At 42.4% G+C, this 27,202-nt stretch overlaps 1 protein-coding gene across 1 annotated transcript in view; it reads left to right on the forward strand.

Moving 5' to 3' along the window:
* Window positions 1-27,202, forward strand: part of NRXN3 (neurexin 3) — a 744,047-nt gene that overhangs the window by 29,096 nt on the left and 687,749 nt on the right. The window lies entirely within an intron of this gene.

A 27,202-nucleotide genomic window follows, 5' to 3' on the forward strand; every position in this document is an offset into this window, starting at 1 on the left:
ATTCTAGAGTGGCCAGGGTGGCTGGCTATGCTGTGGAAAACAACTGCTTTGGAAGATGGCAGAAGGGCAGGCCTGGGAATGGAAAAGGAACTTAGTCCTTTTTATTCTGAAAATCAAGAGGAGGAGGAAGGAGGAAATTAATTCCATGGCCTGCAGCACAGAGAGCATAGAAATGTGGACATGAAGTAGTTTATGGGGCATGTGACATGAGGGAACACTTACTGTATTTCCTGATGGGTTTTTTTACTGCTGGTACTCAGCTCTGGGGTTCAGAGTCTCCTCCCGTGGCAGAGGACGATGTTCATCCTCACAGCATCTGATGCAGGCCAAGAGGTAACACTCATGGAGTTGCCTTAGCAGTACCGTCAGCTACCAACATGATAGAAGATAGTTCTGCAGTGAGAGCTCCTTGTCAGGCCAGGGAAAGAGGAACCAACTGCAACTTTTTCTTTTAAATTGAAAGAAGTGGTGGGTAGTATGTAGCTATATAATATAAAATTGGCAAAGCAGGTGGGGAATAGGATTCACTATTTCGTTTTTGGACAACTTTTGATCATTGAATTTCTCTGTTATCTGTAGAGAGGTTATGACAGACAGTTCAGTATTGCCGAATGGTAGAGTTAGGTAGTGGCATCATATGCTATGTCCTGTTTATTTTGAAAGATAGTTGTTGCCATTAAATTAATTTAAAGCTTTTTATATGCATTAAGGAAAAAGCTCTCAAAGTAATTACAGTACATCTTTAAAATGTCCTGGCCTGTATCATGACCCATTTAATAGCTTTATCCATTCCACATCTGTAAAACAGAGATTGTGTTGGTTTTCCTGATACTGAGGAGTTAAACTTTGTGACACAGAGTCAATTGCTTTAGATTAATTAAGGTATGAGGCATCAGTTGGTCTGATAGTCACCATCCTTGTGGACACTTTCAGCTTATGATGAATATAAGGTAACCTCATTTGGCTTAAGCCTTTCTTATTATGAGCTGAAGTAAATTGGATTATTTGCTATTGACCAAGAACATAGCACCCACGAGCTCCTCAGTTGATGGGTGCTGCCTCCGTAAGCCACAGTGCCCTGTGTGTCTGTGCCCCTAATATGTTACCCAGACCTCACAGTCCTCCATCCAGCACTGTCTCTTCTTCAGTATTTTTCCTAACTTACAGTAAGAGATTTTTGCATCAGAGACTTCATACAAACAAGCTGTGATTGACCTTTTAAACCAAACAAGATTGCTTGTTTCCAATATGAAGAGACAGCAGACAAGCCTCTGGCTCGAGGCATAAGATGGAGAAGAAAGGGAGGGATAAATACCAGAGGAGCAGGAATAAAGAACACGGCCTTGCTATGCAGAGCAGAGAAAAAAACCCCAACTTCTGTTTGCTTTGTCAGTATGTCTGACATGTTGCAAGACACTTTGTAGTGGGAGTCTCTCCTCTGTGGAGAAAGGAGGAGGAATATGCCTGTGTATATTTATAGACCATAAATATTTGGTTTGTGCAGGTTTTAGATACTCTCTTTCGTTTGAAGATCCTCATATTTCTTCTCAGACTGACTTGGCATCTGTTCAGCCACACAGAGGACTTGTGTGCATGTAAATTCTGCTGTAGGAGTCAGCACTCCCTTGTGCCTTCTTTGGTTACCTTTAGGCAAGAAAGCTTTGAATTTCATCTGGGAGTTCAAAAAGAAAGATGCTCTGAATAATGTCACATGTGTGCTCTGGCCATTGCCCATCCTGATTGATTTGCTCACTTTGTCCACATCAGAGACTGCACTTATCTGGGGTCATTTTGTAAATGAAGCTCAACTATCACTGTTTTCTTGTTTTTTTACAGGATTCAATGTATTTTGTCCCCAGAGTGGACAGGGCTGACCTGCTGAAGAGAGTGCTGGGCAGAGCACTCTCTTATCCACAATTCTTACCAATATGCACTGAGCAGTTGGTAAGACGGACCATAGTTGTAGGAGGTGAAATGTTAGTGAGGCAGGGATTGTGTCTAGCTTGTTCCTGTGAGGGGCTTCTAAAAGTCATAGTTAAGATTATGCATGATTATTCCTTGAAAGTTGTCCACAAGACAGCAAAATAGAATACGCAGTCTGTTCATGCTTTCTTAGAGTAAGTGCTTTTTGCCCCTTCTCCTAATGTTAAACTATATTTACTGTATTTACTTTCACCTTTGACTTCTAGTTGTCTGTTCCTTATCTAGGGACTGACATTTCTCCAGATCATTTTAAATGATGACAAAGAAATGGAAAAATGAGTGCTGTGAAGGTGTCCCTGGGCTCTTACCTAATACAGATTTTGAAGTTTACAGTTTACCTTTGCATGAACCTTAGGTCAGAGTTGCAAAACCAGGTGTCCTGGTTTCAACTGTATAGTGCTGTATTTTTGATTTAGGATGAGAATATTGATTGAGACACTGATTTAGTTGTTGCTGAGCAGCGCTTACACTAAGTCAAGAACTTTTCAGCTTCTCATTCTGCCCCACCAGCGAGTAGGCTGGGGGTTCAAAAGAAGCCATGAGGGGAGGCAGCCAGGACAGCTGACCCCAGCTGGTCAAAGAGATATTCCATACCATATGGCATCACGCTGAACAATAAAACCAGGTGGAGTTGGCTCATGAGGTGTCAATCTGCCGCTTGGGGACCATCCGGGCGTTGGCCAGTGGGTAATGAACAATTGCATATGCATCACTTGTTTTGTATATTCTTTCTCCATTATTATTGTTGTTATTTTCCCTTCCTTTTCTGTTCTATTAAACTATCTTTATCTCAACTCAAGACTTTTACCTTTTTTCCGATTCTCTCCCCCATCCCACTGCAGGCGAGTGAGGAAATGGCTCTGTGGTCTTTGGCTGTCTGCTGTTTTAAAACACAACAGTCCTTTTTGGTGCCCCACATGGGGTACTTAGGGTTGAGATAAAGACAGATCTGACCAGAGCATGTTAAAACAAATTCGTTACAAGAATTCATTATGTTAGTTTAGTAGTCACTGGTCACAATGTTGATTTATTTGCTCTCATAGGTGTTGTGCTTGGTTTCAGGGTTGTGTTGTGTTGTGTAATACCTTACTTGCTGTTTATATTCCCTGTTGTGTTACTATCTCTGAGGGCTGGTTTAATTTTACTGTACTGAGTAACACTGGCTTATGATAAAATTACTGGTCATGAGACAAATATGGTGTTTGTACTCAATATTGCCATCATCTCTGTACTTTGAGAACCATCTTTTGGAAACTATTAATAATTACACTTTTTACCTTTTCTCCTCAGAGAGCCAATCTATGGGGGGAGAGAAGGGGGACTACTTTCCCCTGTCTCTTCACCTTCCCCCTCTCCTCCAGGCTAGTTACAATAGCTCTTGAGACTTTTTAATATCCTTGAGATATTCAGACTAACATGTTCATGTTGCTGTGTCTCCTGAATGTGTTTCTGATCTTGTTTAGGATTAAACAACTATTTAAGAATGGCACTCAGAGATCTGCCCTGAGGCTGGATAGTTATGAGTGGAAGGATGTATGGGATAGTATGGGCAAGTTCCTATGACAGTGGGCACCTCCAGTGTTTTGAAACTTCACCCCCCAAAACAAGTGTAGAATCCTGAAAAACTAGTAAAACATTTGGAAAAACTATGCTGCCACCCTTGCAATTCCAGAGAGACACAAATCACTGCAACATGCTGAGGCTTGACCTGTGCCCACTGAGCCTTGTTCAGTACCCTCAAGGGGAAGAGAAGGTTTCTGAATCTGATGACAAAACAACAGTCTCTGCAGCTACTCCAACCTTGGTGACAGGCCCTTCAGCTAAATGAAAGAACCAACCTGTGCTGGTATCAGCTGCCCCTATACACAAGAAGAAATACTGGATGCAAGAATCAGCTCATGTAGTACGGATAGAAACTGCTAATGAGAAGGGAAAGAAGGAAGAAGTGGATGAGGAAGGCTTTTCCAAAGCAGCACCATCATGAGAAAAGGAGAAAGAAGAGGCAGAATTTACTTGATCCCTATCCCTGAAAGAGCTGTGAGATAGGCAAAAAGATTTCAGCCATTGATGAGGTGAACATGTTGTCACCTGTCTGCTCCAGGCCTGGGATAATGAGGCCAGTAGCCTGGAATGAGAAGTGGGGAGGTCAAGCAGCTGGGATCCCTTTCTAAGGAAGGAGGCATTGACGAAGTGATTGCAAGAGAGGCACAAGCCCTCTGCCTCTGGATGTGAGAAGGAAATGTATCCATCCAAGGAATATATTATGTGTCACCCAGGCAAATGGGCCACCACAGAGAGTGATATCCAGTACCTGAGGTAATTTAGCTGTGCTGGAGGTGATTTATGATGACCTGGATGATGAGCATTATCCAAGGATTCAGTGAAGTCAAGCATACACAACCCATGTGGTAAAGGTGTGTATGGAGCACATCATTGTTGTATGCCAACTCATTGGCAGTAGTGACCTGGAAAGACAGAGAGGGGCAAATGGTGGATGCATTGGCTGGCCAATTCCAGCAATACAAGGAAAGTCTCTCTTCCTCCTATTTGCCCTGTGTCTTAGCTGTGGAGAAACTGTCCCTGGTGTTCCACCAATTCAAAGAGAGTATGTTCTACTTGCCACTTCTATGGGCCAGTATCTCAGCTATTAGGAGTATTTCCCTGCTCAAGATGGAGAATGTAGTGGGTACACACCAGAGGCCACCTGTTGTTTTACCTGCATGACTATGGAATACAGCAAGAAGTAGGGTGGAAAATCTGCCTCAACCCTAGAGCCACAGGTACGTGAGTTCCAAGGAAAAAGAATCACAGAGGGTTTTTTTTTCCGGAAAATTGCTGCTCCAGTTTCCAGTGGGCAGTTTCTCAGAACAGAAGGGCTGATCTTACTTTCAATTTAATAATGAGGCTTCTGATTTGTATTTACAAGAATTGCCTAACAAATACTATGACCAGGGCCAGAAGGGTTCTAGCCAGGTGGAGGAGGGGGACAAATGGGCTTCCTTCACTGTGTGGATTTGATGGCCTGGCATGTCACACTCACAGGAGTGTAAGGCTCTAGTGGACATTAGTGCACAGTCTACAGTAATGCCATCAAGGTATAGAGGGACAGAACCTGCCTGTATTTCTGGAGTGGTAGGGGGTATCCCAGCAGCCAACTGCACTGGAGGCTGAAGTAAGCCTAACTGGGAATGAGTGGCAAAAGCACCCCATTATGACTCATCCAGGGGCTCTGTCCATCCTTGGCATAGACTGTTTCAGAAGAGGGTATTTCAAGGACCCAAAAGGATACCAATGAGCTTTCTGTATAGCTGCCTTGGAGATGGGAGAACCTTGTCCAGTTTCTCAGAGAACCCTTCTGTTGTGGTATTGCTGCAGGTTGAAGAACATGTGCTAGTCATTCCCATATTGGTGCATTGGTCACAGTAACACACACCACAGTCTGATTGTCAGCCCTCTCTATCAAGTAACCTGCAAGAAGAACAATTCCAAATGGGGCCCTAACCTATGCCTTTGAATAGATAGCTCATGCAGTAGCCATTAGGCCAGTCCAGAGAGAACAAGATGTAAAAAAATAATATGTGTTATATTACAAGGCAGCTGTGGAGAATGGCCCTACCTGGAACTTCAGGCAGAAAGAACCAGGGGGGACTCAAGGTCAACCCATAGGATTTTGGAGCTGGAGATACAGATGATCTGGGGACAACTGCAGAACTGAAGGCCATTCAGCTAGCTTTAAACACTGCTGATGAGAAAAGTGGCCAGTGCTCTACCTTTGTACCGACTCACTGATGGTGGCAAATGGCTTGTGGGAGTGAGGCTATGGAAGCAATGGAAGCAGAGCAATTGACAGCACAGGGGCAAACACATTTGGGCTACTGGTTTATGGAAAGATGTTGGTGCCTGGGGAGAGAACCTAGTTGTAAAAGTATGTCATGTAGATGCTCATGTGCCAAAGAGTCAGACCACTGAAGAACGTCAGAACAACCACCACATGGATCAGGCTGCTATGACTGAAGTAGTTCAGATTGATCTGGACTGGCAACACAAGGGTGAATTGTTTCTAGCTTAGTGGGCCTATGACACCTCAGGTCATCAATGAAGAGATGCACCATATGTGTGGGCTTGTGATTGAGAGGTGGGCTTGACCATGGACACCTGTGCACAGGTCATCCATGAACGTGAAACATACCTGCAATCAAGCAGGCCTAGTGATTAAAGCCTCTTTGGCATGGAGGATGGTGTCTGAAATAGAAATATGGGGAGGTCTTGCAGACTGATTATACTGCACACTCTCAAATGCACCAAGGCAAGCGTCATGTCCTTACAATGGTGCGAGCAACCACAAGTTTGCTGGAAATACATTCTATGCCCCATGCCACTGCCCAAAACACAGTCTTGGGCCTTGAAAAGCAAGTTGTATGGTGAGATGGCACCTCAGAAAGAACTGAGTCAGACAGTGGGGTGCATTTTCAAAACAACCTCATAGAGACCTGGACCAAAGAGCATGGCATTGAGTGGGTGTGTCACATCCCCCTACATGCACCAGCCTCCAGGAAACTCAAATGCTACAATGGACTGTTAAAGACTACACAGAGAGCAATGAGTGGTGGGACCTTCAAATAGTGGGATACACAATTAGTAAAAGCCATGTTAGTGGTTAGTCAACGCTAGGGGATCTGCCCCTCCCATGGTCGGGAGAAGTGAGTGAACAGCTGTGTGATGTTTAGCTGCCTGATGGGTTAAACTGCTACACCTGGCTAGGCAAACAGATCTGAATCCACTGTCAGATTCTAAGTGCTGAGTGAATGGAAGTAAAATTTCAGGTTTTCTGTTGATGTTCTATCATTTTTACCTTGCCTTGTGATCCATGAATTTTAAGGCCAGAAGTGGCCATTATGATGATCTACTCCAATTGTCTGTGTAATGGAAGCTGCATGACCTACAGCATACACTCATATATAGTGAAGCTATTTTAGAGAGTTGAAGCATTCTTGGGAACAGTACAATTGGGGACAGTTTCTCTCCCTCACCATTCTTCTGCTCTGTCTTAAATACTTTCAAATATTTATTGACTCCTTGGACCTCAGACTGTGTTTTCTTATGTTTTTTTAACAGTATTTACCTTGATCAGGCTAGGAACATGGAACTGCAGAGGACTTCCAGAGTTCTATGACATGCAGCTGCATATCTCTAATGAAAATAATTCCCAGTAGTTTTTTGATACCTGCTGCTTTTCTGGATGGATGGCCATTTCAGAATTTCAGTCTGCTGATTGTTAGAAATGCTATTGTAATTCCCAGTGTACACTTATAGCCAGTTTGTACACCCTTGTTCTGGTGCCAGTATTGCTCTTCAGCTACAATAAATCTCTCTTCTTCCCTGTCCCTAAAGCAATTATAGACAACAGTCATTTCTCTTGGCCTTCATCTTGTTAGGTTAAAAGTGCCATGTTGTCCTAGTCTTTTCTTGTGAATTAGGCTCAGGGTTGTCTGGTTCATTCTCAGAGGCTTTCTCAAAAGTTGGTTAGTCTGGCTTCCTTCTTCCTGAGTACAGGTGATCAGAATAGCATGTGCTGTTTCAGCGCAGGTCTAACCAGTGTCTGATATGATGGCTGGAGGCAAGTCTCAGATATGTTAGGACCTCTGAGTCCTGCTGTAAGACAACTCAGTACCACATCTGTGTGCAGATCCATATGTTAGGACTTAGCACAGAACTGTCATGTTTTAAATGTCTGCACAAACTCTCTTAGCTCATGTGGTGTTCACAAAGAAGAAGTATCTCATTTTCATGGCATGGATGATGGATGTGGGTCCTTGTGGCAACATGGATTCAACTCCTGTTCCAGAGGCATTGGTGGAATTTCCTCAGCCCTGTAGTTGGGGTTAAGGTGTAAACTAGCCAAGTCAGATTTAATTCAGAAGCCAGAATGCTGTTGCTTCCTATTAGTGCATCTATGTTAAGCATCTACCTAATGTGATAGCATGGCCAAACTGATTTATGAGGTCAAATAATCAGACAGACAATACTCTTAGGGTAAAGTAGGTCCTCCTTTAGTGTAATTGAGGGTAAAATATTGTCAGACAATAACTAGGTTCTATAGATAGTACAGCACTTTTCTTGATAGTATGTGGATCCGAACATGAGTGTTTTCTCTCAGCATGGTGTAGTTGTATGTAATAATTCACCTAGGAACCTGAACATGCCTTAAATAAAGATAAAGTAAAATGGTTACATATAAATGCACTTCTAGTGTGAGATTGCATTTACATATCGAATTATTTCAATATTGTGTTGATAATGAAGAATGAATATTATGAGGATGAAGTCCCCCAAATCCAATGGGATATGATCAGTGACTTGCTATACCACTTGGACACATACAAGTCTATGGGGATGGATGGTATCCATCCAGGAGTACTGAGGGAGCCAGCTGAAATACTTATCAAGCTGCTTTCCATCCTTTATAGGCAGTCTTGGCTAACTGAGGAAGTTCCAGTTGACTGGAGGCTGGTAAACATTACGCCCACCTACAAGAAGGGCCAGAAGGAGAATTCAGGGAACTTACAGGCCTGTCAACCTGACCTCAGTGCCAAGGACGGTTATGGAGCAGATCATTTGAGTGCCATCATGTGGTATGCGCAGGAAAACCAGGGGATCAGACCCAGCCAGCCAGTTTATGAAAGGCAGGTCCTGCTTCACCAACCTGATCTCCTTCTGTGACAAGGTGACCTGCTTTGTGGATGAGAGAAAGGCCGTAGATGCTGTTTCCTACAGCATCCTCCTGGAGAAACTGGCTGCTCATGGCTTGGATGGGTGTGCTCTTCACTGAATAAAAACCTGGCTGGATGGCCAGGTCCAGAGAGTGGTGGTGAATGATGGTGAATCCAGTTTGTGGCCAGTCACAGGTGTGTTCCCTGGGGCTCAATACTGGTGCCAGTTCTGTTTAATATCCTTATTGATGATCAGGATTAGGAGATCGAGTACACCCTCAGTAACTTTGCAGATGACAGCAAGTTGAGTGGAATGTTGACCTGCTGGGGGGTAGGATGGCTCTACAGAGAGATCTGGACAGGCTGAATTGATGCACTGAGATCAATGTCATGAGGTTCAACAAGGCCAAGTGCTGGGTCCAGCACCTGAGTCACAATAACCCCATGCAATGCTACAGGCTTGGGGAAGAGTGTCTAGAAAACTGCACAGCAGAAAAGGACCTGGGGTGCTGGTAGACAGCAACTGAGCATGAGCCAACAATGTGCCCAGGTGGCCAAGAAGGCCAATGACATCCTGGTCTGTATCAGCAATAGTGTGATGAGCAGGACTACGGGGAGGATCATCCCTCCATACTTGACACTGGTGAGTCCACACCACAAGTACTGTGTGCACTTTCGAGCCCCTCATGACAGGAAAGACAACGAAGTGTTGGAGCATGTTCAGAGAAGGGCAACAGAACTGGTGAAGGGTCTAGAGAGTAAGCTGAATAAGCTGAGGAGCTGGGGTGTTTAAGTCTGGAGAAAAGGAGACTCGGGGGAGAGCTTTTTGCTCTCCACAACTACCTGAAAGGAGGCTGTAGTGAGGTGGGAATGGTTTCTTCTCCCCAATAACAAGAGAGAGGATGAAAGGAAATGACCTCAAGTTGCACCAGAGGAGATTTTAGATTGGATATTAGAAACTAATTCTTTACAGAAAGGGTTGTCAAGCACAGGAACAGTCTGCCCAGGGAAGTGGTAGAGTCACCAGCCCTGGAGGTATTTATAAGACATGTAGATGTGGCACTTAAGGACATGGTTTAATGGTGGACTTGCCAATTCTGGGTTAATGGTTCGATTTTGTGATCTTGGAGGTCTTTTTCAACCTAAACAATTGTATGGTTCTCTGATTCCATAATCCTATTGTGTTTTCATACCACCTTATAGTGTGATAATATGACAGAGAATTTAAGTACCCAAAGTCAGGAATTTCAGAGTTTCTGTTCCCATAATGCTAATAAATGCTCTTCTCCATGTGGTGTGTTTACATGATTAAATACTCAATGACTAAATTTGCACTGTATATGGCACAATTGTAAACGAAGGGGTCAGCAAGGAAAAAAATATTATTTATAACATGCTGTGGTTGCAATTCTTAGTATTGTGTTTAGTGGTTTCCTTGTTTGAGTTTGAAACTTTGATGAATGAAGAGTTGCCAAGACACTACGAGTCTCACCCCTCAGCAGAGAGGTATGTGGCCGAATCAAACCGCGACACCTGAGGAGAGGAAGAGGGCCTTTTATAACAGAATGTTTTCAATCTGAGCAGATAAAGGTATATAACACGATCAAGTGGTTAGAAGCTGAAATAGATTAATTTGGACTAGAAATAAGGTGCCCATTTTTAACAACTATGATAATTAGGCCCTGAAAAATGTTCTAGGAGTTGTTATGAACTCTCCATTAATAGAAATCTTCAAGACAGGATTGGAAGGATTGGATTTTTTTTTTTGCCCTGCTTCAAACAGAAATTAATTCAGAGAAGTTCTTAGACTAGATAACCCCCAGGGATGGTCTCTGGCTTTGTAACTCGTGAATCCTCCATGAGTCATATTCCAGCCTTGGTTTTACAAAAAAGATGATCTTTGTGGTTGACATAAACAGAAAAGTGTTTCCTCCACATGGTCCCCATATGAAATTTGGAATCACAAAAATTGTGTCTTGCATTCCTATCTATAAAATGGCTGAAGTATATTTTTCCTTATATGGATGTAGAGAACTGAGATTCTTCTGTGCAGAGAAACTTGGGGATCTATAGGGCTGTTTCCATCTGAGTCATGCTATGTGTTTTTTTTCGTTAGATGTTTGCAAGTAGGATTTCGAGACACTTGTCTCTGGTGTTGAATAGAAACGTATCATGTGCCAGAATGTGGTAGGGCAGAGGAAGATTGGATCACTGCATCTTTTGACTGCCCACGTTTCTGGCATTTGTATGTGGAGCAAAGTGAGAGGATGAACCTCGCTGACACAATTGCTCTTTGATGCTTACTTTACCTGCAAAGGCCTGTGCTCAGGAGTGTCAGACTGACCACAAACAGAAACACAAGGGAAAAAGAGAATCCCTCTGTTTCTGGGTGTATTTTTCTATATGATTCATGATACTTAATTGCCAGTTCTTTATCGGTCCATTGTATCTGGGGGTATAATGGAAGCCAAGGATTGGAGTAGTGTGAATGCTGGAGTTGGTAGGGCAATAAATAGGCCTGTAAACTATTGGTAATTTCTTTGACAAGTGCTTGATATCTTCACCCCTTCCCTGTCTCTGGGAAGATGGCATATACATTGAAAGTCACTACAGCCCCTTAAAATGTGTGCATATGGAATTCATGGTCTTTGAGTCCTCTGACATGGGCAGTGAAAAACTTCAACCAGAACATGGTAGGGCAGGGCTAGTTTACATTTCTGCTACATCACCAACATTTGATCCTCTCTCACTGCTTTTCCCACCTGCTGCATGTGTAAGGGAAGTTCTTAGTCCCTTTTGGCCCTGGGGTTGCCCTTCCCAGCTGCATACTGCACAGCATGCTCAGCCTGCCACCGTGCACCATCAGCTTTTCAGGAGCTAATTGGATAAACTCTACTGTAGAGCCCATTGAACTTGCCTGTAACGTTGCTTAATTAAAGTGCAGAAAGTTTGAAGAGATAGCAAGTTAAGGTTTATGCAATAATGAAATGGCACTATTCTACCATCTGCTCCCTTCAAGACGTTAATTGCTTCTACATATTTGTTTGTTTTAATTAGGACAGAACCTTGATTAAAATGGAATGAGAAGGAGCAAGGGTAGAGGAATGAAAGGCTGGAAGGAGAGAAAGATGGGAGTGCAGGAGAGTGAGAAAGGAATGGAAGATGAAGGCTTGACTATGCTGCTGAGGGTTGATCAGCATCTTTGGAAAAGCCTCCTAGGAATAAGTATTTTGTCACTCGTGGACACAACTTGGACAAGCAACATAGTATTGTATCACTGAGAAACTCAGTCATAAAAGATGAAAGGAACCAATAAAAGAAGCCAGAGCATTTTCCATGGAGCAGTCTGTGTTATAACTGCTTCTTACCCACTTCTGCAGAATCTTCCCTGGTTGTGCACTGTGACTGCAGTGCTTTGTTTTTGCAGTCTTGAGTGCTAACCCACACTGGAGAAAAAGTAAGCAAACTTCTCCCGTGTTCACCTCTTTTTTTCCTCTCCCTTGAACTACCATCCGTGTGCATTAAGCTTATCTTGGAAAGACTTCAGTTTTTTTATGAGCAGCTCCAGACAAAACCCCTTTCTAATGATTGATAATCATGTCTGCTTGAAGACTAATGTCAGCAATTTTCTGAATAGATGACCGATAAAAGAAAACTTAAAAATAATTAAAAAACACAATCCCTCATATTCCAAAGTAGCGACATTGGCTGAAGCTTCAGGGATAGAGGGTTAGAAACTTTTAATTTGATTCATCTGACTCACTATTGTCTTTCCTTTTTCTGTTTCTTTCTCTATGTGTCTGTTTTTTCCCCTTCCCTTTCCCCTTTTTTACCCTCTTGAGAGTGAAGTCTGATTTCCCAAGTAAGTATAAATGTAATTAAAGTCAAACACAGCTCTTAAAAAAGGGAATCAACTAATTTCTTTTCTGGGCCATTGGTATTGTGGACAGATTTTGATAATGGAAAAAAAGCACCAACCCAGGAGCATGAAATGGGGTTATTGTAGTCACTGAAATAATAAAATGTTTAATAGCATGATGAGTAAAAATGCTTGTTTTACAGGAGACTATAGGCCTCGTGTTATCCTCTTCTTGACATTTCTTCCCCACCCTGCTCTGACAGAAGCTGTAGCATTGACATACCCAAATCTACTCTCCCGAGGACTCTCCAAGGACTCTCAATTTTTTATGCCACTTAGGATTTTTTTTTAAATCTCTTTCACTGGTGGAAAGTAGTTCCATTACCCTTTGGCAAGTTTGAGAAAGCTTGTGGTCAAAGAAAAAACTTAATCTCTTACCTGAACACAGAAAAAAGAAAATCCCCAATTCAAAATCCTCACGGGATCACCTTGAATAGATTGGTGAATGTTTTCTTTGATAACTGTGGAAAATATGTATTCAAACAGTTATTATATAGTACATATGGACAAATATTTTGTGACTGGGAGGGTTAGTACAAGGATGGGAGCATGGCTTTTCACCTGTGGATCTCTGGTTCAAAATCAAGTGCTTTAATTTTGTCCTTAAAATATAGTGTAATTGTTCCCTTGGGGCAGGATAGGAGACTCAGTGGATCAATTCTAATCACATTGCTTAGTGTTATGCACTTGAACATCTCCAAGATGTAATCTATAAATGAACCAGAGGAAATTCCAGGTTAGTAGGAACTGCAGATTAAACTGAGTGGTATGCCTGAGGTACCTTGTTGTTTTTTTTTTTTGACATCTCCTGTTTCTAAATTAATTCTAAATTAATTCTGTTTGCATTATAAACGCCATCAATTTCCCAGCTCAATATGATAAACTTCTGCCTCCACGCAGTTCTGGTCATCCCACGTAGAAGAAGTCCAGAAAACATTCACCAGACTCCAGCTGGTATCTCTGTGAAGAGGCATGGAAGTGCTGCTACTCCTCAGTTTATGAGAAGAGGACTAGAGCAGGGAGTGCTCTAAAAGCCACAGTGGTCTGGAGAAGGTGAATGTTAGGTTATAGCGAAAACTGAAGTGGAGAGGAGATGGATGGCTTTACTAAAAGTGTGTGAATGTGTGTTTAGGTGTTGAGGAGTAGGATGTAAAATGACTGAGCAGGAACCTGACTTCCACCCTGGCAATGGGCAGGATGAGACAGCATTGAAGCAAGAATCCATTGAGGAGGAAATGAGGGAGCACGTGCCAGCCCCTCTTAATGCAAAGTTACTGCAATAAGGACAGGCTGATTACAATATGCAGGGTCTTGTGTTTGAAGTGTGAAAGTACTAAAAGAGGATGTGCACTGGCTGGGATGGCTGGAGGCATCAGTGTCTAGCTGGTGTCTTAGGAAAAACCTCCAACAGGAGAATTTTCTCAGCAGAGAAAATTGTTGGGGAGTGTTGCAGACTCTGTTGGGGATGAATGTCTGAAGAGGAAGATGCCCCTGTGGGTTTTAGGATTCTTAGCTATTATGAGTGTGAAGATTAAGGGACGTTTGTTCTTATAGTCTGTGAAATCAATTGAATCAGTGTGATGTGTTTTTTTTAATTTTTTTTTTCTCCCCAGCATTGCTGCTTAAATAATTTTTCTAACTTTATTGCTACTACCTACCTAAATATCAAATATTCTGCTGAACACTACTATTGTCTTCCTCCTCTGCTCAATCATGCACTCCTGCCCCTATGGTACTGTTAACTCAGATTTTATATTCATCATCATGAAACAGCCTGCAGTCCTGTGGTTTAAAATCAACTAGTTGTGTAGTAAATGGCAGGTGTAGTTTGGTACAGTTGCAATCTTAGTTTCTCCCACTAGTCGAAAAAAGCTATTGGGAATATATATTTTAGGAGATACACTTTGAATGCCTCTAATTCTGCTACCCTGGATGAGCAGTGTTGGTCATAGTGAAGCTGTACAGGATTCTCTTGGGAGGCATCTGATAGAAAGCCAAGAGTGAGCTGTAGTCCAAGGCAACAGACTGCCTCAGTGCTGCAGAGTAACTGTATACTTTTATAGACATGTATTTTTTAACAGGTGACTACTTCTAGCCTGTAGTTGTGAGGTAATCAGAAGACCACAGTGGACTCATAGGTTTTCCATATCCTTTTCCCTTCTCATTTAATTCTGTAGGAAATCCCACATTAGGGATTCTGTAAAGGGAGGTTACAGTGATGTATGTCTTCCCTTTCCTGTAAACTGTGGAGACACTTTTACTTTTTCCAGTAGTACACATTGCACATGTTTGAAAACCAGCTGCTTTGAAAGCAGCTTTTCATTTTTTTTTAAACAATGTTCATAATTAAGTGTATCTAAAGCCTCGTATTTTTTGATAATGCTGACTTAAATATACAAGCATGGTATTTATAGCTTTCCCTCTTTATTGAGATCTGAATTAAATGCACAGGGGGACATTCTCCTGTTAGATGCACGTCTTTTTACTTTGCCTTTAATTTTGGCTTTTAAAAGCCCTAGAAAAGTGGAGGAATATACAGGAGCCTATAAAGCAAACTTAAATAGTTGTACTTAGCTGATCCTTAGTGCTGGACAGTGCTGAATACAAGAAGTCTGCCTGACTTTACACTTTTCCTTCTTCTGAGCCTCAGATTGTTTAGATGACCACTGGTCAAAAATGGAGTTAAATGTACCCATTTTTTCCCTCATGGTTGACTGCCTGTTTTTAGAACCCTAGAGATGAGTACTCCCTTAGGGAGTTTTTGGGGGAAAAGAGGGATTGCATTTCTCCTGATTGAGCCATGCATGAACTTGGGCTGTGATTCCCACTTAAAACGCAGAGCAGCCAATGTACAGATTCACTTGATTTGTATTTAAATGGGGAAGGTGAGTGCCCCAGTTTCCTATGTTGTATCACAGGAGGGAGGTATCATACAGCTGGGCATGGCAGTCCCCAGGGAGGTGCAGATCATGTCAGCTCTCCACGACTGTGCTGTTGTGCTCTGAAAAAGCTGTCTGGTGCAGGTGGAGTGAGATGGCAGCTGGAAGAGGGTCAGGAGTTGAGGCAGATGAAGGCTTCCCCACTCCCCACCATTGCTGTGCCTTTTTGCCTGCTGGGTAAACCTGTGCTTCTTTGGAACTGAGCCATCAAGAGTAATGAAAGAAAATCTGCTATATTTTATAGATGCATCTCCCCTTACTTAATTTGAGAGTAGACTGTTAATGCTATAAAGGAAGATAGGTTGCTCTTACGTTAGCTTGTCTTTTGAGTGGTTTGACCACTTTATGATCACTAATTAAACTTTACTATGTGGCTGCTGTAGTCCTAGCTATATCCCTTGAAAGAACACTTTGCCTAAGGCCACATAAACGGGTCATGAGCCTCCTTATTTTGACTCATGCATGTACTCTGACTGCTAGAACATGAAGCTTATTGCATGAATCTTATTACCGAGCAGCAAAATGTTGTCAGTCAATAACTAGGTGCTATAGATAAAGTGAGTTAAATTAACGTGTGATGAAGTTACATGAGGGAGAGGTTTGGCCTAGAATCTGGCAACTGGCAGGTTGCAGGAACCATCTGTTGCCTGTGGTACCAAGTAATCATTTTCATTAGTTACTTCTAAATCTCAGTTACTCAACGCAATTTGGAAACAGACGTTCTGCCAGGTTATTACGAGCACTTCAGGTATCTTCCTTGTAAGTGTTGATTAGAAAAGCTTTTCCCTCTGTTTCTCCCATACTTATTTTTGTACTCTTGACAGGTGTGGGGTGGGAGACTGGAATGCTCAGTCTACCCAGGAATGAGTGCTCTCACTAGTGAATTTTTTTTCCACCCACATGTTTTAGCTATATCCTAGGCAGAGTGTCTCCTTAGGTGTAAAGAGGAGTGCTACTGTTCTTTTCCTTGCTTGCCTTACTAGTGGACAGCAGAAAGATTATTGTTGCTCCTTGTGAGGGAATTTGTGCTGTTTAATTTAGAAACTGGAAATAATCCTACAGCATTTCTCATTGGCTTCCAGTTTGCCACCAGCTAGCAAAAGCTGTATGTGGAACAAGGAGATGAAAATTGGTGCCAAAGAGGAGTGAGACCCATCACTGCCTCATCATGAATCTCTAGAGCTATGCAGAACTTCCCAGACACATGCTGAGCTGAGTGCAGGGCTTGGTATAAAGGGGAAAAAGTGGGTGCTGTTAGCAAGAACTGCTCATAATGTTTTTGTCAAAATAATGGCTTTTCAGAATGTGAAAACAATGTTAGGAGAAAAGATGTATTATTCAGAATTTTCAGATTTTTGGTTGAGAGGGAGGGAAATACATTTAAAATTGATTTGAAATGAAAAGTTATGCAGTTGCTAGGAATGAAGCTATTTATATAGCAGTCTCAGTTTTCCCACTTTTTCTATTCTATACGCCTTTCCCAGAAGACATAAAAGTCAAGTGCAAACTAATGACTGGAAGTTACTATATCCAAAGCTAGGTAAGTTAGAATATTTAATTTTTTAATTAAAAGTGGAAAATTCAATTAAAGCACCTCAATATAATAAATTTTCTTTCCATTTTCACTAGTGGCTTTCATAACAAACAATTATCCCTTGTCAGCTCTATTGCCAGCCATACAGAGATTCGTATTTACTATGACAAATCACAAAATATGTCCCGTGCAGACACGGAGTACAGTACAGAGATATTCCCTGAGCCTATCACATTCCCTATCGCATCTGTAACCTGATGAGAGATTCTGGACTGGGGAGCTGCAGGAGTTCAAGTATTTTCCCTGCACTCTCTTTTTTTTCTTTTTCTTTTTTTTTCTTTCCTATTTTTAAAATATGTGAGTTTGAATCCTGACTTGAGCAGGTCGAGTTGGGATTTTGAATTCGCAGCCCAGTCACTCAGAATGTCAATTGTCTTCCAGGGCACTGCACTGTGAGTCCCAAGGCTGGAAGCTCTTTAAAATACCATCTGACTTTTAAAGGAACATTTGCAGGAGAATATATATCTTTTAAGTCTTTCCAAATCTACCAAGAGTGATTGATTTATCAATATGTAGCAACTAATGTTTGAATAAAGAGACATGTCTTCTCCAGTGGTGTTAAAATACTCCATTAGAAAATTTGAAATAATTTCTAAGGGCATTCATTTCCTCAGTGCTTCTAATTAGCACCCCCCCCCCTCCCCCCCGAGCTCATGTGAGGTATTAAGCTGGCTGACAGACTTTGCTTCCTGAGTCTGTGGTCCTGCCACACTGCTGGGTTTGGGGTTTTGATACAGGGAGAGAATCAAGAGTGCTGTGCAGTGCCCCTAGTCTATTTCTCAGGTGGTGAATGGTTATTTTCTTTTACTCTTTCCTAGCATTTTTATCCAGGTTAATTTTAAAGTGTATCAGGAGACTGTGTTCTTCCCCCATTTTCCTGCGGTCATGCCCAAGTACTTCTGACAGCCCAGGACTATCCAGCCTCTAGACTTCTTGTTTTAGCTAATGCCTGCCTCCTTATCACCCTGTGTATATTCCTTTTACACTTTGCTACATGTGCACATTCCCCACCTTTCTGGCTTCGTGTGTTTTGCTTACTCCATAAAATGTCATTACTTCATAATTAGGTGGTCCCATTGAAATAAGCAGATGAATCCTTTATACTTGAATTTTGTAGAAATCCTTTTGTTTTGCACATCTTAATTTTTGTTTCTACATTTCAGAGCACCAAGTTTCTGAAGAAAAGACATAACTAGAGAGAAAACTTATAGGGCAAAATAGTGTGAAGTAGAAAAATACAATCCAAGAAGATGTAGATGAATTAAAAAACCATAATGAAAGCCCTGTTGTGTGTGTAACTTGTCCCACTCTCTGTGCTGTTGGGCTCATGGGGTTCTTAAGCCTAAAATTGTCTGATCAAAAGCCTTCCTTTCAAAACACATTCTGCCAAAAGGACTGTATTTCTGCTTTGAGGGTCCCTAGGGCTTGGAAGCCTAGGTAGCCTTTACCAGAGCTGTTTCAGTCCTTAGTTGTGAGGCCATTGCTGCAGCAGTGACAAGTTTGTTATTCCAGCCTTGCCAGCAGGCAGTGTTGGTTAGGTGGAGGATTGCTTGGTGCACACTGACAGATCACCATGTAGTGCTGCAGGCTGAAGTGACTCCATGCATGCTTAGTGTGTTTCTTACCTGTCCCATAATTCCTGGCCAGTTTAGGAACTGACCCCTGTCGTGCAAAGCTACAAGTAATTTACTTGATGATCTGGAAAGTTTTCAATATCATTAGCCATTTAAAGTATTATTCTTTTCCAGCCAAGACACTGACCCTTAAAGATTTTTATGAGCAGTCTGTCCTGGCAAAGATTTCTGCCTTCATTTCCCCAGCATGCTAGAGCTGAGAAACCTATCCATGCATAACTTCTCATCATGTCCTCCGCAGTTACGCTTAAGTAGAAATGGGGAGGGGGATGGGGTGGAGTGAATTTTGGCAGGAATTTTGTCTATCAGAGGATGAAAACAGCAGACAGCCAGAAGAATGTATTGATTTCCCATGGCAGGGGATTCCCAGGCTGTGTATTCATTGTGTATACACCCACAAAAAGCATCATGTTTCTGGAGTTGGTGTTAATGGAGGTATGTGGTTCAGAAAGGCAGAGACCTAATCTCACAGTGGCTGTAGCCTACTAGAGCACTTACCAGGGCACCAGTGTCTGCTCCCTGTGTTTGTCAGCATCAGTCACTGTGAGAGCTATGTGAATATGGATCCCTCATGCTTCAGTTCCAATGCTTAACCGGGCTGCCTGAGGGGCATTTGGTCTGTAAACCGAACCTCGGCTGTTTAAGGAGCTTAGGAACTGAGCTTAGCATTGCCTGTGCTCTGGACAGTTTCTCACACTGGTTTGCTAGGTTTATTTGCTAGGTTTATTTGCTAGTGTTTTTATTTGCTTTGCCAGAAGCTGAGTATAAGGTTTTGCATGAGATTCTGAACTTGCAAGAAAACAGAGTGCTAGCGTGTTACATAATGGGAAAATCCACTGTAAATTGCAAGATGTCCACGGGCCCTTTATTTCCTTTTTAAGTGGATGGTGCTTATCTTTCTGAGAGCCAGCAGACAATAAGGGATGATCTAAATTAATTACTGGCCATACTAATGACAGAAGTGTGGCCAGGTGCAGCCTCTCCCTCTATAAATGTTATGTTTTTAGTACAATAACAAACTTGATTGCATCTGCCTCCTGTCTTTGTAATATACCATCACAACATTTAAAAACATGAAAACTTCTCTGACTTACCAGAAATCAGGCTCAGGAGTGTAAAATATGCTGAACAAACTGTGAATTGACTATAATCTGTGAGTGAAGGAAAAAATGAGTTTAAGCTTTGTTCTTATTGTAGTCTTTCTGATAGCCCTTTTAAGCTTTTTTCTTCCTTTTTTCCCCCTGTATGTCAGCTGCACTATAAAGGCATTTTAGTACTGGTTCAAATACAGAAAATCACAATTATTAATGTGCACGTGTGCAGTGCCTAGTAGCTCTGTTCTTGACTGTGTTATGCTAGATTCTGCCAGACAGAGAAGAAAATGTTCTTGCTCGCGAAGAACTTAAAAATGCATATGAAAGGAAGAAGCAGGTGGATAGACAGAGAGCTAGGAAGAGCAAGGTGTTATTGCTTGGTATGCTAGCCATTAGTTTTATTTTGTTTTTGCTTTTTGTGCTTTGTACCTTTTCCTAAAGTTAAGTAGCTGATAAAGCAGTGCACCAGTGACTTTTTTGCTCTTGCTTCAAAGTTGGGAGTTCCCCGCATTCCACATGTGTCTCTCCTCTGAGGAGTGTCTAATACTAGCCTGCCTCTGCAGTATCAAATACATTTTGGAGGAAAAGTAAACCCGTTCTACAGTGATAGTGTTAGGAAAATCTTCTTGGAAGCAGCCTCATTTTCAGACATTTGTGACGTGCTTAAGCTTCACTTTTCAGTAGTGATAAGCACATTTTTAAAAGGATTGATTTTTATTAAAAGGAAATACTATGTGTGTGTCAAATATGGGTCCTGGAAGAAGTTTTGCCTTGATAGTAATTCTAGCACTGTGAATTCACCAAATTCCCTGCCAACATTCCCTGCTGTGATTTGTTAGAATAAACAATGCTACAGATCTGTCCGGGCTTCTTGGTGGCAGAAAGGAGAGGATGCGGGGTATGGAGACAGACCAACTACAGAAAGGAGTAAAATAAATGATAATGATTCAGAGCTCTTCAACTGTTGAATTTCAAAGTCCTTATAAAGGCAGGTATTCTTTGTTCTCTTTTAAGGATGGTGGAATTGAGGGAAGGCCAGTGTTTCCAGTGCAGCTGCCATGGGAATTACAATAAAGGCTGTTGAGTTTTGCAGAAATCGCTCTCCTGGTTAGTACCGGCTCAGAGATGGGGGAGTCTGGTTTCTCCTGCGTGGCAGTACAGAGCAATAACTGCTCAGCTGCTGCCAACGCTTCCTTTTAGCTAGTCCTTGTTAGCGGAGAGTTTGTGGTAATGGGAGTAATTAACACACTAGGAGTCATTTCTGTGTCCTGGAAGGAAACAGAAAGCCATCAGAGCAGCCCCAGACATGATTGCTCTGCAGGGTTATTTTCTCTCTCTCTTTCTTTCTTTTCCATTGTGCTTGGGTTTTGATTTTTCTTCTTTGTGTTAAGAAAGCTGGAGAGCTTGAAATGGTCTGTAAATTGCAGTCATGCTGAGCCTGGGCTAGGGAGGCTAGTTAAAGGTCACTCTCCTGGACTAGATGGCCTCCTCTTGTGGGGTGGGGAGAGTGTTTAAGTAGGAAGTCAGGAGGTCCCTTGTGGTTTTTTTAACCCTTTTTCTTTCAGTGTAGATTTGAAAAGCTCTGATTCTAAGTTAAGTTTGTTTAAATAGGCCCAGGAAGTAAAAACGTTGAAGGGTGATTATGATAAAATGTTAACCCTTGCAGCAATCAAATGACTTTCCAGACTGATGGATCTGAAGGGAGGCTGTGCTGCCATAGTCCCGTGCTGCTTTATGCACTCAGCACTTTATTAGCTTGCTCATATCCCCTTTGAGGCTGCTGGTGGCATTTCAGCTGTGTGTCTTGCCAGTGCAGGTGAGCTCATCTCCCCCATAGATAGGTGCCTAGTTTGGGTATTACACAGTGTTTCTGGAGGTGAGCTCCAAGATTACACTTGTCATAAGCAGTCATTCTTGCCCTCCCTGAGTGAGAAGTGGGAACAGGGAGAAGGGCAGTGGGCTTAAACTGATTGCAAATCACATGCCCAGGTACTAGGCAACCACTTACCTACATATTACAAGTTATGGTGTATGAATTTGCATGTCTGTATCCTAATCCACTACAGGGTAGCAGAGAAAAACTAGTTCTCACTTTATAGTCTAGGTTTTTTTTTTTTTTCACTTTCTTTTAAGAAGACACTCTTGAATTACAATCCCAGACCCTTTTTTTCCTTTGCTTGATACAGGTTTTTTGCCACTGTCTCCTAGGGAGCTCTATGCTGAATTTAGGTAAGAATTGTGTAGCTCCATATCTACTTTCAAGAAGGAAAAGCTAAAAGTCTGCAATATATGTCACTGGTGGGAAGAACCAGTGAACACAGGAGAATACATCTTCTTCTTGGGCTTTGAGTGGGGCAAAGGCACATGTGGTTCTCACAATGATGTTAGAGACTGGCATGAATATTATATCCCTGGAAACCCTCCAAAAGAGGTCAAAAAGTGCTCTGTGTCACCCCCAATCCCTAATTTTAAGATGTTGGCCTTCATGTGCATGTCTTTCTACATCCAAGATAAAACCCTAAATTTCATTGTTTCTTCTTCTGTTTCTCTCCCTGCAACCAGTCAGCCAGTAATGCAAGATCCCATGAAGTTCTGCCAACTTCAGCAGGACCTAGGTGTATTCAACTCTTTGCAAGGCAAATCCCCATTTTCAGTTGCACTTCCAACCTCTTCACTAAGCAGAACCCATCTTATCTTAGCCCTGACCCCTCTGAGCAATGTAGTGCCACCAAAATCTCCCTTGGTAAGAGAATCATAGAACTGTATGAAGACAGAAGCTGTTTGCCTCTATCTTCATCCTAGTTCTTTCAGCTCAGCTCCCCTGGCATCACCCAGAGTCCTCTCCATCCCAGCAAGGGGATGATGCAGTGTCCAGATCTATTGCTGAGATGCAAATGCTGCTAGAGGAATTAAAAACTAAATTAATCCCTGTGGTTTTCTCTAGTGTCTTGATTTTCAAACCCTCTATGTCCCCTCTCAGTTCTCTGTAAACATCTCACCATGCATCCTTGCTGAGGATGCTGTGTATGGGAGGATTTTTGTGCTCTTTTTTTTTCCACAGCGACACTAGCAACTCACAGTTTTCACATGTACATTTTTCATTGCAAGGGTTATTTTTTTTGTTATTTTTTCACCCTTTGATTTTAGCCACAATTCAGCTGGGGATAGACCAGGCAGAAAGATTTCTGCCTAAGAGATAGGGGGCTCTGAGGAGACCCGCACTCAAAGCGTTAGCCAGAAGGAGCCTGTTGTTCACTAGAGAACTGGATAAGTGAAGACAGACTGAATAAATACTGTTAATTCCCCATTTCTCTGCTGCTAGCAAGCTTGACTTCTAATATCAGTTATTGATTGTGAATTTTACTGGATTATTTGAGCAACATATGCCATAGAGCTGTAATGATCTGATTGCTTGCTGTGCTTTGGGCCAATTGTAGGAACACACATGGACTCAGAGCCAAATTAGGGTCCTGTTTACCCCTTCCTAAAAGTCCTCTGCTTCTTTAGGACCAGGGAAATAAAACCATTGGATTTTGCTTGTTTTACAGTGAAGGCACGGAAAAAAGTGAGTTCACATGGGGTATTAATACGTGGATCTTAGGTGACTGCATATTTTTCCTTCCACACAAATTGTGGCATAATGAATAGTTCCAGTTACAGAAGTGAGTAGAAAACTGGGGGATCTGTAAACTTTTCCCATCAGTGTGTCAATGGGATTTTGTCCAACATCCTGAGGTAGAATAAGAGGACTTACACAGGTTTGCATTGGGCTACAGTGGCAGAGCTTTGCAAGGGAAGCTAACCTGTCTTTGGCTTCATCTAACTCTCTTCTTTCTGCTCTAGAAATTGCTTAAAATTACACTTTCAAATACAAATAAGTCCATCCCCAAGCAATTAGCAGCCAGAGAGGGAGGCAGTGGGGGAGGGAGGGCAGGGAGTGACAAACCCATCTCCTGCAACCTTTCTGTGCAGTTGGGTAAATAAGCTTCAGAGCAGCACTGTGCCCAGCTTTTCACCCTCTTTCCTAAGCAGGTCTGTTGTGAGACGTTTTCAAAGATATTAACCCTGCATACAGAGTGTGCCAGTCAGTAATTATGGAAATTAGTTGGCAATTAGATACTGTCACTCACTCTCCACATATAGCTGATAAGCAGTTGAGAGCCACTCCAAAGCAAGGGTGAGACCCCCTCCGTGGGCTGCTGAGCAGATGGCTCTGACCTGGCATTAATAGGCTGCTGGTCAAGTTTGGGAAGTGTGTGGTGATTGGGTAGCACTTGCCCATGGTGTGGTGGTGGGGGTGCCTCCCTTCCCCAGTGGGGGATCTTGTGCAGCTCTGTTGGTCTTGTGAGTGGGACGTTTCAATAATGCAGGTGGGGGTGTTTCCTGCGGTGGGTTTTACCTGTTCGAGGTGCTGAGCTGTCTGTTCAGTGTGCAGGTTCCTCTCTGTTGCAGCTCTCAGCTGGGCCAGGGAGGTGGTACAAGCTATTAGAAGTGCAGTGGAGTTAACTTGCTTGCTGGCATCCATCGTGAAGTCTTCTTTTGCAAGATGTGGTCATGCTGTGACAAAGTTTGAGATTTCTCAGAGTTAAAATACGTAAGAAAATAATCTAGGATTTTATAGTTATTGTCCCAAACTGTAATGTATTGCTATGGTAGCAGTGTGCTGTATGAGGCTGCTAGGGTAGTATTTATGCTAAAAATAAAATGGTAAGAGCAGAAAATTATTCATTCTCAGTGTGTCTTGGAGGATCATTGTGGGAATGGGTGAGGCACACAGAACTGGTGTGTCAGGATTTACTCTCTCAAGGTTAGGATTCAGATCCTGCCTGCTGGGATAAAGGCCACTGGCTCTTCTGAGTTTTTCTTGACGATCCTGCTACTATGTAATGAGATCTGCTCTCACAGACTTAAGTGTGTGAGACACAAAACTGGAATAATGGGAAGTGCTGTGAGTCAGGAATGACATGTGCCGACAGAATTCTGGAGGAGCCACAGATGGCCTCATCCTGCTAGTGGCTGGGTATGGGCAGCCTTCCCAAAATCTGAGCTGCAGTGGCTAAAAGGCAATGAAGCACCCAGCAGTGACACCTATATTTCATGTTTTTTTACGTCATCTTCCTCTTCTGAAACAGAGCAGGCACTGTCTTCTTTCAAAACAGCTATAAAGGGATTACCTTGGCTTCTCTCAATCAAAACAGAGAGGGATTGCCTTGGCTTCCCTCATTCACCAATGCTATTCCTATTTAACCTTTTCTGCCTGGTTTCCCCTGTTAACTGTGCCTTTTGTGCTCTCCTAATGAGCTTCTATCATTACAGAAATCTGTACCACAGAGGTAGCCTACTCCCTTTACTGTAGCTTTGAAATAACCCAAGGATTGAGGTGACCCGTGGAGACCAAGATTTCTTTGTGTGTGTTTAATGCAGGGTTTTAGCAGCCTGGGGTTAGGAGAGATTGTTAGGCTTTTTGGACAGGTATTTGAACTGTACATGGACATACACATCTCAGCTGTGGTTATCTATGTTCACACATGTTCACACCTGCTGCTGTGATTTACAGCATCTTTCACTGGTTATCAAAGAGTTGGGCTTTTAAAACAGGAAGAGAAGTGTAGTAAGAGTGAGGGCTGGCTTTAATGCAGATTATGCAATTCACCCTGCCCAGGAGAACTGAAAGCTCCGGTGAGAACCCTGCTGTATTGGGGTCTCTGGGAGTGCTTGGTGCCATGCTGGGCTTGCCTCCCTTCTTAGCTCAGGGTGAGCATAGAGCTGTCTGATGGAGCAGTGAATTTTGCTACAGTGGTGGTAGTGAGCTGCCAGAAGCACATCACTGGCTAATTTACACACATTATGATATTCCTATTCCCATCTCATCAGTAATTCCAGGCTTGGGTCATCACTTTCACTCTTACCTTCCTCTCACTCTATTCTCTTTCTCCATAAATTACAGGCTATTTTAGTGGATCCACTAGAGAGCACAGAGAAGAAAGGTAAATGAACAACAGCCACATAATTTTTTTTCCAACTGATTTTTCAGGGCCCCCCAAAACCCCTATCAGTTGAGCCAGCATCATTCGGAAGAGAAACAATTTGAGCATTTGGATCTGCGATTTTTTTTTTCATTTTACACCTCTCCTAACACCTCCTTTTTCCTCCTTCCATTCTTCTCAGCCAAACTGTTTACAATTAAAAGGAATTATCTTCCCTCTAGTTTTGACTTGATTTTTTTTTGTGTTTATAGCAGTTTAGATAACACACTCCACTCAGGCAGCTTCAGGGAACAGGCATGGTTTCCACTGAGCACTGAAAGCTCACATTTCTCTCCAACTTGTGGATTTTCTTTTAATTGATCTCTTTTGTTTTTGAAGTGACTTGTTTTTCATGCTGGCTAAATTTATCAGACAACTCTGGAGACTTATGGCTTCTGCAGGTCACTAAGGCAGGTGAGGCTGTGACTCATGAACTCTCCCCTCAGTTTCCTAGTGGTTCTCCTCCAGCTCAACCTCTGCCCTTACCAAACAGAAACTTCTCAGCATTGCCTGTTTCTTCAGTGTCTGTGGGCCTTCTCCTTCAGAGCAAGGTGGGCAGTGGGGTTGAAAGGCATTTGCTGTGAGCAACAGCAGCCCCAGCAACTCTCATTGTCCACAGCACAAAATATTTTTCCCAAGCAATATTTGTGTCCCAATTTGCGAAAGCTGTATTCATGCTGGCTTCTGAGGCTGAAGGCCTTGGTTCTCATCACCTCCTTTCCTGGTTTGTATCTATGGCCATTTCCAGAGCTGTTCTTGTGCCCAACGCATCTTCGTGAACAAACACCTCTGTTAATAAAAAACTTATTTTCCTTTTAGGTAGACTTTTCAAAGAATGAGCATAGCTTTTTGCTGTCTTTACTTGTCACTTAAAACATCCTCCTACACCAGGCATACAGTCACCCACATGCAAATATGCAGAAGTGAGTTAAATTCCAGTGTTAACAGATGTAACTCAGAAAAGGCAGTTACAATTATTTGCTGTTAGTTAGGGGTGAACTTTGCCTTTTTGCCAAACAACTAGAGCAGGGTAAGTGATTATGTGTTAAGACAGTTCTTAGCATCTAAGCTGCAAGTTTGCTATCATCTAAGCTGCAGGTTACCATATATAATTTGCATAGCATGTTTCCAGGTTGCAGAGGTCCATGTTGGAGTCTCTGAAGTGTGTGAGACACATAAAGTAAAAGCAGCTATTGCTGACTGCACGGTTGTCTTCTCTAGTGCTTGCTTGGTGTGCTAGGAAGCATAATGTAAGCAATGGAATGGGAAGTTTGGATAATGTCTTCTCTTGCCCTTTATCAGA

The sequence above is a fragment of the Empidonax traillii genome, unplaced genomic scaffold, assembly GCF_003031625.1.
Source record: "Empidonax traillii isolate 1590-97213 ecotype Southwest subspecies unplaced genomic scaffold, ASM303162v1 scaffold132:size1788729, whole genome shotgun sequence".
Lineage (NCBI taxonomy): Eukaryota > Metazoa > Chordata > Aves > Passeriformes > Tyrannidae > Empidonax > Empidonax traillii.